Source organism: Benincasa hispida, chromosome 12 (genome assembly GCF_027475165.1).
Source record: "Benincasa hispida cultivar pf3 chromosome 12, pf3_genome.v1.1, whole genome shotgun sequence".
Taxonomy (NCBI): domain Eukaryota; kingdom Viridiplantae; phylum Streptophyta; class Magnoliopsida; order Cucurbitales; family Cucurbitaceae; genus Benincasa; species Benincasa hispida.
Window position 1 is genome coordinate 7334642 of NC_143489.1, and position 14253 is coordinate 7348894.

At 34.1% G+C, this 14253-nt stretch overlaps 1 long non-coding RNA gene across 1 annotated transcript; it reads left to right on the forward strand.

Moving 5' to 3' along the window:
- The first annotated feature begins 886 nt into the window (after positions 1-886).
- Positions 887-10224, forward strand: LOC120092629 (uncharacterized). The gene is made up of 4 exons (XR_016525450.1): positions 887-1239; positions 7771-7880; positions 9653-9850; positions 9943-10224. It is a non-coding gene; the product is annotated as an uncharacterized LOC120092629 (long non-coding RNA).
- Positions 10225-14253: the final 4029 nt, after the last annotated feature.

A 14253-nucleotide genomic window follows, 5' to 3' on the forward strand; every position in this document is an offset into this window, starting at 1 on the left:
ATCGTTCAATCAATTATGTCTAAAAGTTTTTTGTACCTGCATCCAACACATTTAATTCATTACAAATTAACCAAATAATGCGCACACACACATATAGATACATACCCACCTATATATACACTTCATATTAAAATAAATAATATAATTTATGAAATCGTATACTTCAAATATAAACACAATATATGTTGTTATGGGTGATTTTAAATAGAAAAGATAAATCCAATCTCAATAACTGAAAAAGAAAATTAGAACAATACCAATACGATCATAACGGACCAAGGAAGCGCCCCGTTAACCTCGGCTTCAAAGGCTGAGACTAACCCCACCTCATCGGCCTTGGATTTGAAGCCCAAGAAGTCCTGGTTTGTCCAATGAACTCAAGTTGGGTTGAAAGGTCCAACTTCTCCCTTGGCCTCGGTCGAGGCCAAGGAGCCCAAGTTTCGCACAGGTAGGCCTCGAACCCAAGAATCTCACATAAAATTCGATAAAGTTATTAAATTATTGTATCTGAAAGGGAACATGAGAGTACTGACTTGCACAAGTGCATGCATCAAATTATAATAGAGTAAAAGCGGCTTTAAGAGATCGAGTATCGTCCTCAAGAGATCAAATACCAATATTTAATTTAGCTATTCTAAAATTGTGTTGATTTTAGCTAAGGATTAGAAACAAGATAATGATATGATTTTTAAACTAATAAAAAACAAAAGTAATGCAAAGATTGAATCTCAAGAAACAAAAATGTTTAAGAGTGTTGATTTCTTTATTCAATTCATTAAGTCAAGCATAGGTTATATTTAAGTCTTTAACACTACAATAAATATCACATTTAATAACTTTTTATAAAAGCATTTGATAAAAGAGCTATGGAAAATAGGAGAAAAGCGGGAATAAAAAAAATGAAAAAGAAAAGGCGCGTGAATATTTTACGGAAAACACATAGACAGAGTGGTTTCCGCAGAATATCTCTTTGTTTTTCCCTAGCATTCGACTTCTCCATCCTATTCAACTTCGACTTCTCCTCTTCGATTTCTCCTTTGTCTTCACAATTGTTTGTGGAGCTCTAGACTTTGGTTTCTCTTTCGTTGTACAAGAGCATTGAATCTGGCGAGCAACACTCCCCTAAGGAAAGAATTTAAGCTCTCATTTAAGCACCAATTGGAGCTCTACCTTCTTTGTGGAACTTCATTCACAACCTACATGACTTCATCTCACTTTTTCTTATTGATATTACCAAAGGTGAACTTCAATTACTTCTTCTTTTGGAGGATTTTATGTTCTTTCTTTCTTTTTTTTCTTTTTTGAATGTTGTGAGATAACTCTTGAGGATTCTATATATGAGTGTTTCATTGGATCTCATTATTGGATAATTATTTTTAAAATTATTTTTGTTAAGTTGTAAGGCTTTTAGATTAGGGCTTGAAGTTGAACAAGATCTACAAGTCTACACTCCCACTTCGTAATATCCACAAACTTCTATTCTCTCAAGCCCTAAATTTTTTCCCCAACTTTTTTTTTATTCCTGCTACTATAAGCGACTATGAGAGATTTTGTTTTAAAATAATGTAGTTTAAAAAAAATAAAGACAAATATAAGGTAGATTCGAAACTATTTCGAAAAATACGGTAGCTTAATCGTAACCCACATCCACGAGTTGGCAAAAAATTGTTGAACATCGGAAGAACATATTCAACAATACTTTGTTTCCTCAAATGAAATCCACTCTAAAAAACTAGTTGTTAAGCTTAACAATTTGAAAGTGTAAATTGTCGATTGAAACTCCTAGAAATCCCCTTTTAGAATAACTAATGTAAGCAAAATAATTTTGGCAATACTCTATTTTCTCAAAGAACACAAAAAGGAAAAAAAAAAAAAAAACGTTGAAGGCTTCCCGCCAATCCTCTCTTTCTGAGGAAAAAAATTCCCATCGATTGAAGCCCTAAATTCCCAAATTGAAGGGATGATGATAGAAACAAAATTATGGGAAAGGAATCTGATTTTAACGTTGGTGAAGAGAGTCAATAGTTTGGAAGCTGAAATTAGGTGGGATTCCAGATTGTTAGTAACTCAAAACTACAAATTAGTTTTTGAGTTGATCTAGTCAATTCCTAGTTTCTAGGAAATAGTTGAAGTTATTTTTAGTTGTAGCCAAGTTTAAGTTCTCATTCTTGTGGAGTTAATGGGATTAGTTGCTAATATTGTGAAATCTATTTTTAGATTCAAGATATGTATTTATATGAAGTTTTCTAGAATGAAATGAACACACTTCCCATTTTTCTCATTTCCCTCTCATTAGTTAGAACAACACTAATATCAGAGCTCTCAATTCTTAAGGGATCTGTGAGTGAGAATTAGTGAAATATCTCCGAGAGAAACTGAATGATACACCTGTGAGAGTTGTTAGAAATGGAATTAGGATCAAACAGTCTTTCTTCATTGGCTCCATCTGTGTTTGATGGTGAAAACTACTAGGCATGGGCTATCAGAATGCAAGCCTATATAAAGGGATGTGATTATTGGGAAGCAATTAAGCAAGACTATGAGATTACTCCATTTTCTGATAACCCAACAATACATCAGATCAAGACTCATAAGGAGAGGGTCACTAGGAAGGCAAAGGCTTGAGCTTGCCTATATGCAGCTGTGTCTCCCACCATATTCAACAGAATTATGGCGTTGAAGTCGGCGAAGAAGATCTGGGAGTTCCTCAAAAGTGAATATGAAGGTGATGAGAGGATTAAAGGCATGAAAGTGTTGAACTTTGTGCGAGAATTTAAGAGAATGCAAATGAAGGATTTTGAGTCCATTAAAGAGTACTCAGATAAGTTGATTGGGATTGCTAACAAGGCAAGAGCATTAGGAACCAATTTATCTGACAATAGATTGGTTTAGAAGATTCTAGTTTCAGTATCTGAGAGATATGAAGCAACCATTGCTTCCTTAGAAAATACTAAAGACCTCTCAGAACTCAAGGTGATAGAAATGGTTAGTGTTTTGCAAGCACAAGAGTAGAAGAGGTTGATGAGACAGGAAGAAAGCATTGAGGGGCATTGAAAGCTAGAGTGCAGCAGAGAGAATATGGAAGAGAGAAGAAGGGGAAAGGGAAGAAGGAAAGTGGCAGCAGTAGCTCAGAGTTTACTGCAAAGGATGCTGGTAGTACATGCAAGCATTGTGGGAAGCAGAATCATCCACATTTCAGATGCTGGAGAAGGCCATATCTGAAGTGTAAAAGATGTCATTTATTGGGGCACATGGAACGATTCTGTAAGGAAGCAAAAACTCAACAGCAAGGAGGAGTAAATGTTTTAGTACAGCAAGAAGAAGATCAACTCTTTGTGGCTACTTATTTCTCATCAGTCACTAAATGTAATGGTTGGTTGTTGATAGTGGGTGTACCAATCACATGACAAGTGACAAAGAGTTGTTCAAGGACCTTGACAAGTCATTCAAGTCAAGGGTGAAGATAGGAAACGGTGAGTATCTAGAAGTAAAGGGGAAGGACACGGTGTCAATAGAGAGTTGTGCTGGAACCAAGTTGATTACTGAAGTGTGGTTTATCCCTGAAATTGATCAAAACTTGTTAAGCGTTGGTCAATTAGTAGAAAAGGGATTCAAAGTGTTGTTTGAAGAAGAAAAGTGCCTCATTTCTGAATCCAATAGGAATGAATTGTTCAAAATAAAGATGCAGCACAAAAGTTTCTTGTTGGATCCACTCAAGAAAGAGCAGATAACTTTCAAGTGTCAAATGAATGACACTGAATTATGGTACAAGAGGTTGGGGCATTTTCATCAGAAAGGGTTACAGTATCTATAGAAGAATGAGATGGCAGTGGGAATACCATTTCTAGAGGAGCTGAAAACAAACTGCAGAGCTTGTTTAACAAGGAAGCAAACAAGGTTGCCTTTCAAGAAGCCACAATGGAAAGTAACTGAGAAGTTGCAGCTCATCCACCTTGACTTGTGTGGACCTCAACCAACTCTCTTACTAAATGGTAGCAGGTATTTCATTATCTTTATTGATGGTTATACCAGAATGTGTTGGATATATTTCATGAAGCCTAAGTCTGAAGTAGCTGAAGTGTTTCTTAAATTTAAGAGATGGGTTGAGAATCAAAGTGGCTGTAAGATTCAGGTGGTGAGAACTGATAATGGGACTGAATATACATCGTAAAGGTTCAATTCCTTCTGTGAAGAAACTGGGATAAAGCATTAGCTCACTGCTCCATATTCTCCACAGTAAAATGGAGTCAGTGAGAGGAAGAACAAAAGTATTATGGAAATGACAAGATGCTTATTGCATGAGAAAAACTTGCCAAAGGAATTTTGGGTTGAAGCAGTAAACACAACAGTCTTTTTATTGAATAGACTACCTACGAGGGTATTGGAGAAGAAGACACCTTATAAAGCTTGGTTTGGTATTAAACCAAAATTGACAAATTTGAAGGTGTTTGGCTGTTTGTGTTTTTCTTATGTTCCACAGGTGAAGAGAGACAAGTTGAGTGAGAAGGTCGAACCATGAATCTTTGTAGGCTATAGCATGGTGTCCAAAGCCTACAAAATCTATCAACCTCACACAAAAAAGATGGTGATTAGCAGAGATGTTCAAGTTTTGGAGGATGGGGAGTGGGACTGGACAGAAGAAGCGGAGTTGAAGCAACAAGAAGTCTCTATGGATCCTAATGAATTAGTTAATGATGCATCAGTTAGAGAGATTAGACTATTGAGGGAGGTGTATGAAAGAAGTAGTGTAGCTGCATTAGAGCCTGCACGATATAAAAAAGCTAAAAGAGATACGAAGTGGATGGAGGCAATGAACGAAGAATTGAGTATGATAGAGAAAAACAATACATGGGAGCTGGTGGAGAAGCCTACAGACAGGAAAGTGATTGGAGTCAAATGGGTTTTCAAAACCAAATTGAACCCAGATGGCTCTGTGAACAAACTCAAGGCCAAGTTAGTGGTAAAAAGGTATGCACAAGTCTAGGGAATTGATTTTTCTGAGACTTTTGCACCAGTTGCAAGAATGGACACAATCAGGTTGCTACTGGTTGTGTCAGCCCCAGCATGGATGGAAGGTATATCAGCTAGATGTGAAGTCAGCATTCCTAAATGGAGTGTTAGAAGAAGAGATCTATGTTGAGCAACCAGATGGATTCATCATACCAGGACAAGAGCAGAAGATTTATTTGTTGAAGAAGACTCTATGGGTTGAAGCAAGCTCCTAGGGCATGGTACAGCAAGATGGATGATCACTTGTTGAACCTGGTTTTTGTGAAGAGTCTAAGTGAATCCACACTCTATGTGAAGAAATCAAGTATTGCTATTGTGATTGTATCTCTCTATGTAGATGACTTGCTAGTGACAGGAAGTGATGATGTTCAGATAGAGATATTCAAGCAAGAAATGATGAAGGTGTTTGAGATGATTGATCTAGGTCTGATGCATTACTTCCTAGGTATGGAGATTCAGCAAAGGCAGAATGAAATGATCCTCTGTTAGAAGAAGTATGTAAGAGAGATATTGAAGAGGTTCAATATGGAGGAGTGCAAGACTGTGAACACTTCAATGATTCAGAAGGAGAAGTCGTAGAAGAATGATGGAGAAGAACTTGCCGATGAGAATGTGTATAGAAGTCTAGTTGAATGTCTCATATATCTCACATCCACTAGGCCTGATATTATGTACACTGTAAGTGTCTTATCTAGATTTCTTCACTGTCTAAGCAAGAATCATATGGTTGTTGGAAAAAGGGTTATGAGATATTTGAAAGGCACATTGTCTTTTGGGATCAAATTTACTAAAGTTGAAAATTTTGAGTTGCAAGGCTACTCAGATAGTGATTGGGCTGGGTCATTAGATGATATGAAGAGCACCTCTAGCTATTGTTTCACTTTTGGCTCAGGTTGTTTCTCACGGTGTTCAAAAAAGCAAGATATAGTGGCTCAGTCAACTGCAGAAGCTGAGTTCTTTGCAACGACGACAGCAGTCAACCAAGCTGTTTGGTTGAAGAAATTGATGCATGACTTGCATCTGAAGCAAGAAAAGTGTGTGAAGGTGTTTGTGGATAATCAAGCCACTCTAGCCACTTCATTGAATCCAATCTTTCATGGAAGGACCAAACATTTTAAGATCAAGTATTATGTTCTGAGAGAGATGCAGAAGGAAGGAGAAGTGCAGCTGATACATTGCAGCTCAGAAGAGTAAATAACTGATATCTTCACTAAGTCTTTTTGTGTAAGTCGTTTTCATACTCTTAGGAGCAAGTTAGGTGTTTGCAGTATTTGAGTTAGGAGGAGAATGTTAGTAACTCAAAACTGCAAATTAGTTTTTGAGTTGGTCTAGTCAATTTCTAATTTCTAGGAAATAGTTGAAGTTATTTTTAGTTGTAGCCCAGTCAAAGTTCTTATTCTTGTGGAGTTGGTGGGATTAGTTGTTGACATTGTGGAATCTATTTTTAGATTCAAGATAGCTATTTATATGGAGTTTTCTAGAATGAAATGAACACACTTCCCAACATTAGCAACGGTGGTGAAGAGAGTCAATAGTTTGGAAGCTAAAATTAGGTGGGATTCCAGATTGAGTATTGAACATTGCTGATGTACCTAAATGATGTGCATGGAAAAAATTTCAAAACTCCAACATTAGCAAAACAAAATCAACAGAGTTTTAAATGATGAAGATGGGGAAGATGGTGTTTGAAATATTGGAAGATGAAGGAGACACCATTTTTGGGGATGTTGGAGCTGGAGCCACGGTGAATATTAAAGAGAAAAGGGAAATTGATCAGTGATTTGGGAAGAAGAAATGGGGTGGAAATACCCAAATCGTGTACTGCATACACGAGTTCGCTACCCTAAATTTGGAAATACTTTTCCTTTTTACCTCAATTTCAAGTTTTATTTTTATTCACATTAAAATAGAAAATAATTTTCAATCTACCTTATATTTGTCTTTATTTTTTTTAAAAAAAAAAAATTGACTATGAGTTTTTGTTTTAGTAGTTTGGATCGAGCATGAAACTTAACGTATTATTCCTCTACTGTACATCCTATTGTTTGGATGAGTTTTCTTTTTAATTAATGTTTGTTAGTGTTGATTTAATTGAGTTTTGTTTTTGCTTGATTGGATCCAAATTTTTTTATTGTCTCTTAGATTCATGAATGATCCATTTTGCAAAAAGTTTAGAAATCTGCCATCGTTTCTTTTTGCTGATAATTCTTCAAGTGCTTGATTTAGTTTTACCTTGATTAAGGAGGATAATGGTAGTGGAGAATAAAGAATGTAGTCCTAAATACCAAAAACAAGCATTTTATGTTGCTATTGATGTTAGGCTTAAGCAAATTTGAGTAGCATTAAACTTCTGAGTTGAAGCAAAAAAAAACTCTAATTTTGGCTTATTTTCATGATAGTATAACACTTGTCTTTTTGTAAAATTCTGTTCTTTAATAATCTCTAGCCCTAGGAGAAAGTTATCAGTTTATAATGGTGTAAAATCTTGTGATCCATAATTCTTGGTAAGTAGATACAAATTGGTGGTGAATAAAGTCAACCAATTCATAATTTCAAATTTGTAGTAATTGACTGAGTATGGGGAGGGGCATATATCATTTGAGTTATTGTGATTATTGTAAGATTTTATTTCCATTTTCTCCCTTCTAAATGTTTTTTTTAATGTCTTCTTTTTTTCTCATTTTACTTTCTATCTATTTTTCTCACTAATTTTCTTTCTCTTTATTCTTTTCTATGTCCCTTTTCATATCTATTTTCTAGAAGTATGCCATAAAAAAGTTCACTGAAAAATTAGACATCAGAACAAAATAGCTGTTGATTTCACATTCTCATCTTCTTGAGAGAGACACAACATATTTGAAAGTTGTAAGGTGAACATCTTTCACATACTCTTCTCTTTTATCAATTTGAAAATTGTTGTCCTCTTTTGTTTCTTTTAGGTCTAATTTCAATCTCTTGGTATAATAATTGTGGAAATCTTGCTTTATGTTTACATTTGTTGATTGGTATTTTGAATATTGAATTCTAGAACTTGATTAAGGGTTTAATCTTTTATTAAAGTACTAAAAACTGAATTGTTGAGAAAGTTTAGCACTATTCCTCTACTGAATGCCCATTGATATAGATTAAGAGTTTAGTCTTTTATTTGTTTAACGCATTAATCTAATATTGTCATAAATTGAAATTCTAGTGATTAGTTAGATTTTTTTTTTTTTTTTTTTTTAGTAATGAAAAGACATAGATATAGATACAATAGTAAAAGTCTAAAGACTTGTAATAATATTTTACAGTATTGGATTGGATTAAACAGAGATAATCAAATCCATTTCTAAATTATGAACACTTATGGCATATTTGTGAGCAATTTTAGAAGGGTTAAAATCACTTGATACATGTTTTAAATCGTTTCAAATCAAGTTTAATCATATGAAAAATGTGTTTAAAAGTGCAAAATAATTAAAATCATGTTTTTTCATGTTCAAACTTCGAAATCACTCCCAAATACATCTTTAATAATTCAGATTCAATTTAATGTTTAGTTACATACTTTAAAACATAATTTTCATACTACTAAAATTGATTTCAAAAAAATTTGATTTCGAACTATTGCCGAGCAAATTATGAAACAACTCTCTTTACAAAAATGAAAACTATTGTCTTTGAGAAACACAATAAAATTGATATAACATATAATGAGTATGGGTAACCAATTGGGAAGACTTCAATAGGCTTGTCTTTATTTTTAGGTCCACTCGTGAGAGAGGTAGTTCCTTTCACCTTACAAGATTGGAGGAAATTGTCTACTAGATTGAAAAAATTTTGTGGACATCAATCCAAGTATGTATGTGATGTTAATTAGAGATGTCCAAAAAATTCACGGGGTCGGGGCCCGCAAGGACCCGCCCCAAATACAGGGGAATGTGGGAGGGAGTGGGGAATTTTTTTTCCCCATTTACAATTCAGGGCCAGGGCCAGGGAATATATTCCCGGTCCCTAGCCTCGACCCCGACCCCGTCCCGCCCCGACTTTGTATATAAATTATAAATTTTTAATATATATATATATTTATATATATATATATATATATATATATTTATATATATTAATATATATATTCATATTGTAGATTTTATTAAGATAATTATAGATGTTTTAATTATTTAAGTTCAAAAATTTTATTACTTTAATTCTTTAGATGTTGTAATATTTAAGATAGGATGCTCCAAGGGTTTAATTTTAATTTTTACAATTATGAGAATAACATTTTAATTATATTTTTTAAATTGCATGTGTATTATTGTTTTAATTAGTAAAATTGATAATATTTCATTTAAATGAAAATTCCATTGAAAATGTTTAAAAAATTGTAAAATAAATATATTTAATTGAAATTTTAAAAAAAATGTTAGAGAAAAATAAAGGCGGAAAATTTTTCGGGGAATCCCAACCCATTCCCTGCGGAGAAATTCGAGAGAACGGGGAATGAAATAGGGGGGCAGGGGCGGGGACGGGGAAGGCTTCCCCGTCCCTGCCCCGCCCCATGGACATCTCTAATGTTAGAAGGTGTTTTGAGTTATTGAAGTATCTTTTTTATCTTGTATCTTGTGGTATAAATTTCTAACTATTTAAAATATTATTATAGTTGAGATATAATATGAAGGAAGCTTGGCAAAAAAATTATCTTTTTCAAAAGCTATGGAGATAAGGAAAATCACGATTTGTGTCCAAAATTCTTGTGATTTCTAGTGAGGATGAACTTGCTAAATTGAAGCCCGCCAATATACAATCTATAAGTGATTGGATGGACTTTGTGAAAGAAAAGAAAAGTGCAAAATTCAAGGTAATTCACTATTACATGTGCTAAATTCATAAGATTATTACTCATTTTCTAATCATTCATTTATTTGTGCATATACATTTATGTTTGATTAGGCAACAAGTAAAAAGTTCAAGTCCATGAAGAAAAGGCCACTTCCACATACATATAGTTGCAAGGGTTATGCTTGATTGGCAGAAGAAATGGTATTAATTATTGTGACTATATTCATTATTTTAATTTTTTACTAAATGAATATCCATATGTTATTGTTAAGTAAAAGAGTAGTTTAGGCTCAACTTCAGTGACTAGAGTTGCACTATGGATCAAGGTACATAGAAAAATGGATTGTAATCCCGTTAACTCACAAGTTGCAGAAATAATGGTATGGTTACAAAGGCTCCAAACTTAATTTAAGTATAATGTGAAAATTTGAATGTCTTGTAGACTCCCAAACTAGTTAGTAATATGTGAAAGTTTGATTCATCAAAGATTGGGGGGGTGTTATCACTTGAAGCTACTTGTTTCATTGTGGTTATAGTTATTTGTTAGGTTTTGCTTCTTTCTTTGAAAGTCTTGTAGACTCCTAAACTAGTTAGTAGTATGTAAAGTTTGAAATGTATCTTTGAATATTTTGTGGACTTCGGCCTATTCGAGGTCAAGGTCGAGATTGTCAGGATCATGTCTGATCTTGATCCACAAGGAGATTAGCTGGGATGGGGGAATGTTATCACTTGAAGCTACTTGTTTCATTGTGGTTATAGTTGTTAGATTTTGCTTCTTTCTTTGAATATCTTGTGGACTCCTAAACTAATTAGTAGTATGTGAAAGTTTGAAATGTATCTTTGAATGTCTTATGGACACCTAAACTAGTTAGTAATATATAAAATTTTGATTTATGGAAGGTTGTGCCTACATTAAGTTTTTATTATTATTATTATTATTATTATTATTATTATTATTATTTTTGTGGGGGAGGGGAAAAGTTATCATTTGAAGCTATACTTATTTCTGTTGGGTTTTATATCATAAAACTTGTGGTTTTTAAACAATAAACTTATTCTGTTAATTAATATAGATGTTATTGAAGTTTGATTCAATAAAGTTGTTATTGAATGTTTGAATTGCTCATTTCGTTTTAGAATAAATCTAATAAACTAAGATTCATGGCTATTACACGAGTATTTGAACTTTAAGTGGAGACATAAGAGTGGATCAAGTTCGAGTAAATAGCCAAAATGGTCTATAGTATACGAATAAGGTTGGGTACATTATTCTAAGGACACTATTGGATGCGGCCTACTTTGTAGATGTTACAATTGTTGTAAAGTATTACAAACGAAGTGATCCTAATTCATTCATGTAGAGGCATGCGAGTGGAGGTGTTCTATGTAAAGAATTTGTATAAGATCAAACCAAGAAATTAGTTACTTTTACTTTATAATGTTGTTTACTGTTTAAGACTGACTATTTTAAAGCGATGACCTAGGTAACTTAACCATAGTCCTGAGCTAACTATGAACTCCTGTTTATATGGAATTATCCTTAGATTTGCATGGGTGAGGATTGACTCAATAAGCCTCTCATTTCAGGGGTAAGACCTGGTAGATAGCTACAAACATAGGGTGCAAGATGGAACTCACTCCTACCCATTTTTAGGGATAGTAGAGAGGTTGTTCCTGTTGGGTTTTATGTCCTAAAACTCGTGGTTTGTAAACAATAATCTCATTCTATAAAGTTGTTATTGAATATTTAAATTGCTTATTTTGTTTTAGAAATAAATCCAATTAACTAAAAGATCCATGACTATTATATGAGTATTTGAACTTTATGTGGAGACATAAAAGTGGATCAAGTTCGAGTAAATAATCAAAATAATCTATAGTAAATGAATAAGGTTGGATGCCTTATTCTAGAAACACTATCGGAGGCCGCCCACTCTATAATTATTACAAGGAGTTGTAAAGTACTACAAACGAAGTGATTCTAATTCGTACATGTCATGACATGAAAAATAAGGTCGTCCTGTGCAATGAGTTTGCACAAGATCGGACCACGAAATAAGTTACTCTTACTTTATAACGTTGTTTACTGTTTAAGACTGACTATTTCAAAACGATGACTTAGGTAACTTGACCTTAATCATGAGCTAACTATGAACTTCTTTATTCGGTATTATCCTTAGATTTGCATATGTGAGGGTTGGTTCAACAGCGTTGGCTCAATAAGCCTTCCATTTCAGGGGGTAAGAGCGGGTAGATAGCTGGGACATAGGGTGTAAGATGGAATTCACTCCTACCCACTTTCAGGGATAGTAGAAAGGTTGTTTCCTTAAGTGCTGACTTTAAGTCTTGGACAAGGGGCCCCACCCTCTCATTGGCCCAAGAGAGACTTAGTTTGATGATCGGATCACAAACCAATTGTTCATTAGAGGATCAGTGAGACTTAAGGAATAAGTGGTAATCTCAGGTGTAAATGACTCAGTCGTTATTACGAACAACCTGTGAAGAGTTAACTTACTAATCATGGTTATATCGAGTGGACACAATATATTTACAGTGAGGGGAGTGCAACTACGGCAGAGTGACCCAGTAGTTAACAAATTGGGGTTAATTCGATGTAAAGAGTTTAGCCAATTAATCTCAGATTGTTAGAGCCCATGATCTGTAGGTCCACTAGGTTCCCCTACTAGCTCACAAATTAATTAGCTTTAGAGTAGGGTGATAAGTTGATTTGAAACGTTCAAATTAGAATTAAAGAAATTGGTAATTATATGTGATATAATTACACGTTTAATTTTGGAATTAAATGAAATTGGAGAATCGATTAATATTTAAATATTAAATTCATGAATAAAGATTTGTGGTAATGGAATTGGTGATAAATTAATTTAATATTTGATATTAAATTAATAAAATTAATTAAACTGTTTAATTAATTTATTAATTTTATTAGAAAACTAATTATTGATTTCCATTTCAATCTTCTCCATTTATTGCATGACTTTCATGCAAAGAGAATTGTTGCATGAAATACACCTCATACTTGGAAGATTGACTCAAGTTTATGGTGGAATATGTGTCAGCTACTTGGTTTGAAAGTGGAAAACCCCACTTTTGAGTTTTTTTCATTTTCCATCTTTTCAATTTTGATTTTCTAAATTTATTTTCAAAATCAATTTTTCAAAAATGAAATCTTTATTAATTTTACAAAATTAATTCATTAATTAATTTTCTAATAAAATTAATAATAATTAATTAATTAAACAATTTAATTAATTCTAATTAATTCAATATCAAATATTAAATTAATTTAACACTAATTCCATCATCATGAATTCCTATTCATGAATTTAATATTTAAATCATATTTAAATATTAATTGATTCTCCTATTACGTTTAATTCCAAAATTAAACGTGTAATTATATCACATATAATTACTAATTCCCTTAATTCTAATTTAAATGTTTCAAATTAACTTATCACATTATTCTATGCTAATTCATTTGTGAGCTAGTAAGGGGACCTCGTGGACCTACAGACCATGGGCTCCAACGATCCAAGAATAATTGGCTAGACTCTTTACATCGAATTAACCCTCATTCATTAACTACTGGGTCACTCCACTAAAGTCCAGAGTTGCACTCCCCTCACTGTAGATATATTATGTCCACTCGATATAACCATGATTAGTAAAAACCCTTCACAAGTTGTTCGTAATAACGGTTGGATCAAATGGTTGTTTTACCCCCGAGATTACCTCTTGTTCTTTAAATCCCACTGATCCTCTAATGAACAATTCATTTGTGATCCGATTATCAAATCGAGTCCCTCTTAGGCCAATGAGAGGGTGGGACCCCTTGTGTAAGACCGAAGTCGACACTTAATGGAACAATGTAAGACCCTAACACTAAATCTAAAGTAGGAGGTTAAATAGAGAAGAAAAATCCTAAGAAAGGATATTGGAGCAAAGGGGAGAAAAACATCAAAAATTATCCAAAAGGTGACTAGAAATCCAAATGCCTATGAAGGGCTTAAAACATGTTGGACGCAAGAAGGCATGGAGGATGGAAGCAAGAAAACTTAAAAAAAAAAATGGCTAAGGGTTGCATACAACCAACGCAAAGGCATACATGAGCCATGCGGACACGGGCAGCAAGCATGTGTCGAATGAGCATGCCAAGCGCACAGGCCATACGTCGAGGATAAGCGCGCAGCCCATGTGCCGATGATGTATGCCGAGCGCCTACCTATGCATCGAACGCTGTCGAGTCTACCAAGCAGCCATGTATCGATGCTCTATGCCAAGCGCACGCCCATGCGGTGAGACATGCCCATGCGGCCGAGCATGCCATGCGGCCGAGCGCACAAGCCCTAGGCAGCACACCGTGCATCGATGGTCAACACCATGCGTCCATGCTTAGTA